We start from the raw sequence: 5,519 nt of genomic DNA on the forward strand, positions 1-5,519 counted from the left end.
GACTTGGGCTTTGACTTCCGTATTGGGCTTTGGGCCTTTTATTCTTTATGTCTTATAAACAATTTTAACTCAACATTGAACAAACACATTAGTATAATAAATCAAAGCATTTAAACTTAGTGTGTTTAGAATATATTTAATTTTACTTAAATAATTTTGTCAAATCAAAATCATGTGGAAAGGTGTTTCAACAATAGCATCTAATGAGCCTCTAGTTGTAGGATTTAATCCATTATAAAATGTTTGCATTAGAAGTGCATCGGGCAATTGGTGGTGTGGGCATAAACGTTGAAGTTCTTTAAAACGTTCCCAAGCCTCATAAAGAGTTTCATTATCATTTTGAGAAAAAGATGTTAACTCTTTTATGACTCTTGCGGTTTTTGCTAAAGGAAAATATTTTGACAAAAATGTTTGGGCTAGTTGGTCCCAAGTTTCAAATGTTGCGTCTGGCATAGAAGTTAACCACTCTTTGGCTCTATCCTTCAAAGTGAAAGGAAAGAGGCGAAGTTTGATTGCTTCGGCAGTCACATCAGTTATTTTAAAAGTGTCGCAAATTTCTAAGAAATTTGTCAACTGGGTGTTAGGATTTTCGTTAGGTAACCCATAAAATGTTACATTATTTTGCAACATATTAAGCAAAGTTGGCTTAATTTCAAATTGGTGTGCGTTTATTTGGGGTCTAACTATGCTATTTGTTACACCGGCTACTCCTGGCCTAGCGTAATCCATAAGTGTTGCCATATTTTCTGGCTGTGATTCTGAATTTTGTTTTTCTTTATTTTTCTTGTCTCTCTTTTTCTTTTTAATGGTCTTTTCAATTTCTGGGTCAATTGGGTTTGGTGCAATGCCTGAACTTCGAGAACTGCGCATGAACTTGAAATTTTTGCACGAACCGAAACTACCTTCAAAACAGAATTTGAAAAATAAATATGTTAGTAAATTAAAATTAATAAATTACAAAAGTTAAAATAAGTATGTATAAACCTAGATTCGAAATAAAACACGAAAAATCTAAATTTTTGTTAAAAAATTTGGCGTTCTCCAGCAACGGCGCCAAAAACTTGTTGAGCGATTTCCGCAAGTGCGCGGTTTCGTTCGTAGTAATAAAAAGATATCGATCCCATAGGGAACGTTTTTTAACGAAAACTTATTTAAGTGTAATTTAAATACGACTTAACGTTTATAGATATAGATAATCGTTATTTGAAATTGGTTTTGAAATTGATAAAATAAGAATTAGGCTAGAATATGTAGAATTTTAGAAATCAATTCTGTTTTGAATATGAATTACAAAACAAAAACGTTAGTGTTTAAAATAAGAGATTTATTGTGTTCGTTTGCATTAAGCAAAGAAACAACTTTAAACTTTGTATAAACTATAAAAATGTAATAACTATAAAAATGTAATAACGTAACTCTTTCAATTAAATGGCTTTGAACCGCAGACAATCTTCCTACGGTCGGGATAGATTGCTACCTTAACCAAATTAATTCTCGAAGAATGAATTTGCCTAAGTGTTCAACAAAGTTTCTTTGTAATGATTTTGAATTTAACTATATTTTAATGAAAACACCAGAAGTGCTACATAAAAATTTATTGAATTGCATGAACTTTATTAGATGAAGTATGAATTTGATACAAGTTTACAGAGAATAAAAAGCATGGAAGCATTCAAACGACATGAGAGTTCCGGGTCGTCAATCCTTTCCTCAAACCTCGTTAGAGTTTGTCAGGCTCGTGGGTCGAATCCTCTACTTAATCTTCTCGCTGAATCTTCGGAATAGAGACGGGTACTTCTACTACCAAAATGAAAACTAATATTTAACTGATCTTAATCTAAATCTAATTGCTACTATGTTTGTAATTAGTTGGTAAACAATGTGTGTACATCAGATTGTTTTTACAAAATTAAACTTCTAACTCTGAATCGTTTTTGACTCAGAATTTCTGCATAAATTCTGTACTAAATCTTTTCTTCAATATATTTTTTCAACTCTGAAATCAACTCTTATTTATAGTTGTTGAAGAGTTGAGTTTAAGGGATGTGTCTGCTGCGAAGAGACATTCTTATCCAATCGAACGGACGTGTATCTTTGAAAACGAACATGTGTAAGTTGTGCTGACAGGATTTCTGATCTTACCGAGAATGGAAATTCTCAGCCGTGAATAGGGAAATAGTTTTAAGTGTTCAGAATGCAAAGGAGGAAGAGTTGGGCGACGCGTGTCGCGATCGTGAATGGGGAATCTCGATCACGACACGGGATGTTTGTCCTGTCTTTGACTTTGTTCCTCGTCTTCATTTTGGTGCGTTTGATTTTCGTCGTCTTTGACTCCTTTTGTAGGGTTTTTCCTTCGTTTCTGACCTCTTTTCGTTCCTATTTGGTTTTTACCAAATATTTAGGTACGTTGCATGAAATAAACATATTCGGACATAAAAGTACTCTAAATAGATATAATCAGCACGAATTCATAGCAAAACTGATGTAAATATTGATGATATTTTAGGTATACTTTGGGCTTAACAGTGATCTAATTGTTTAGAGGGTTGAATAAATGTTTGGGTTTTGAATAACTAATTAAATGAATTGAAAGCAATAAAGATAACAAAATAGAGTGAACAATTGACAGGGTAGAAGGTGAATTAATGGATGGCACAATCTATGCTGAGGAATCCTTTGCTTAAATCCTATGTATGGGTTTAGGAATTTCAGATTTATGTTTACCAGTGATTGATGGTAATTGCCCTAATAAGAAAGACAAATGTGATCAAGATTCATCTAACCTATTCACATGCATTCGGGTGACGGCTTGATTAGGCATATACCCTAGGTCATGCAAAGCATTAGGTTCTTTGGCAACTAAGGCTAAAGTCGTAGGCCAGCCACGAAGCTGCACTCCTAGTGGTCTCTAGCGAGGTCAAGTTTACACAGATTCAGCATAGATAATTCCATGGTCAAGTTCTTATCTATCTATAATCCTATCTTTGTCAGGTTTATAGGCATTAGGCACAATATATACATAAAGCAGGCTAGTTGATCGTCATCGAGTCTCATTCTAGCAATAATCATATTCCTAACAATTTCAAGGCATTAAGCATGCATAAACTGATCAATCAAAGGCCCTAGATCCCTAATCATACATATTCATACAATCAATTTCATCCCCATCCCAAATTGGATGGGGATCAGTTCATAGACAAGCCAATCATGGCAATAGGACAATAGGAATAATGGAAAAGAGCTTCAATAGATTATAAAAGTAAAAGATAAAAGGGTAAGAGAGAAGAAATCTAGAACCCGTTTGTCGATTCCAATTACAAAAGTAGAAGATCAAGCGCTTCTCCCATCAATCGTTCTTGAAAGAAATAAAAACTGAAAATAAACCTAATCTAGAAAGCTAGAAAAGCTAAACTAAAAGCTAAATATAAATCTACATTATGACGGCTCTTAATGAATCTGTGTCCCTGAATAATGAAGATTAGCTCCCTATTTATAGAGTTAGGGAGAAACCCTAATGTCTCCGGAGGGCGAAATAGGCATTTACAAAGTATTTTAGTGGGCCCAGAGTCCAAATTCACGAATTTCAGCAAAGGGGAAGGCGCTGGTGCGCCTTCCCCCGCCTCGTCTCGTAGAGACAAGGCCTGTCTCGACGAGACAGCCTGTGTCTCGCCGAGACAGGTCCCATTTGGGGGATTAAACTCCGGTTTTTATCCTTTTGAGTCCCTGGGCTTTCGAAAGATGCTCTAATGGCCCGTAACGAATCCCAAAAGTGCTGATGGTCCCTGAAAAGTCCGGTAATTCCCCAATGGGCTTTGGTCTGGTTCGGAAATGAATGAAAAGTCCTTGAAAATCCCTGAAAACACCGAAAATGCCAAAAATAAAGGAAATTGCTAATTTTAACTAAAAACCAACAAAACGATACTAGAATTAAATGGAAACATAGCGAAAGTTATATAAAACGATCCTAAAAACACTATATAAATGGGAGCTATTAGTGGTGAAGGCTGAAGTCATCAAATTGCTTGACGCATGGATAATTTTCCCTATTTCTAATAGCCAGTAGGTGAGTCATGTACAGGTAGTGTCGAAGAAAGGTGGCACAACAGTAACGATGAATGAGAAGAATGAGCTGATACTAGTGAGAAAGGTCACCAGATGGTGGGTGTGCATTGATTACAGGAAACTAAAGGACGCTACGAGGAAGGATCACTTTTCGCTTCCATTCATTGACCAGATGCTTGAACGTATGGCATGTAAGTATTTCTTCTGTTGTGTGGATGGTTATTCTGGTTATATGCAAATAACAGTTGATCCTGATGATCAGGAAAAGACCACTTTTACTTGCCATTTTGGGACATTTGCATATAGATGCATGCCTTTTGGATTATGTAATGCACCTGTTACATTTCAGAGGTGTATGACAGCTATTTTTCTGATATGATAGAAGAATTCATGGAGGTTTTCATGGATGACTTTTCTGTTTTTCGACCTACTTTTGATAGCTATTTGCATAATTTAGGATTAATGTTGTAGAGATGTGAAGACACCAACCTGGTCTTAAACTGGGAAAAGTGTCAATTTATGGTCATTGAGTGAATAGTTCTAGGACATAAGGTGTCAAGGAAGGGGATTGAGGTAGATCCTGCTAAAATAGAGGTTATTGAAAAATTACCTCCCCCTTCCAATGTCAAAGCAGTTAGGAGTTTTTTAGGCCATGCTGGCTTTTATAGGCGCTTTATTAAAGATTTTTCTAAAATTGCTAGGCCCCTGACCCAATTGTTGCTAAAGGATTCAAATTTTGTTTTCACACCTGAATGTCTTAATTCTTTCAACACTTTAAAAGAAAAATTGATTCAAGCTCCCATCATGGTTAGTCCTAATTAGGATTTACCATTCGAGCTTATGTGTGATGTCAGTGACACGGCTGTAGGTGCATGCATAGGTCAGAAAGTAGATAAAAAATTTCAACCCACTTTCTATGCTAGTAAAACTCTTAATGATGCTTAATTAAATTACACTACCACAGAAAAAGAGTTACTAGATGTAATTTTTGCACTTGACAAATTTCGTTCGTATTTGGTGCTTTCTAAAATTATTGTATACACTGACCATGTTGCACTAAGGTATTTGTTCTCCAAGCAGGATACCAAACATAGGCTCCTTAGGTAGATTTTGTTACTGAAGGAATTTGATCTAGAGATTCGAGATAAGAAGGGAGTTGAGAACGTGGTTACTGATCATCTCTCCCGGTTAGAACAAGAGGAAGTAGATACAAGCATCTATGCAGACATCCAAGAGACATTCCCTGACGAGCACTTAATGGCAATTAAACATGTCCCTTGGTTTGCTGATTTTGCTAACTTCCTTGTAGGAAAGATGATTCCTCCAGAGCTCTCTTACCAGCGGGGGAGAAAGTTCCTATATGACGTGAAACAGTACCTATAGGATGATCCTTATCTATTCAAGGTTTGTGGAGACAACATTATCCGTCGGTGCATTCCTGAGGAGGAGATAGCATT

At 35.9% G+C, this 5,519-nt stretch overlaps 1 non-coding gene across 1 annotated transcript; it reads left to right on the forward strand.

The window, feature by feature from the left end:
• Window positions 1-265: 265 nt before the first annotated feature.
• LOC136215896 (small nucleolar RNA R71) lies at window positions 266-372 on the forward strand. The gene has a single exon (XR_010682899.1). It is a non-coding gene; the product is annotated as a small nucleolar RNA R71 (small nucleolar RNA).
• The last annotated feature ends 5,147 nt before the right edge of the window (window positions 373-5,519 follow it).

This window comes from Euphorbia lathyris, chromosome 1 (genome assembly GCF_963576675.1).
Source record: "Euphorbia lathyris chromosome 1, ddEupLath1.1, whole genome shotgun sequence".
NCBI lineage: Eukaryota > Viridiplantae > Streptophyta > Magnoliopsida > Malpighiales > Euphorbiaceae > Euphorbia > Euphorbia lathyris.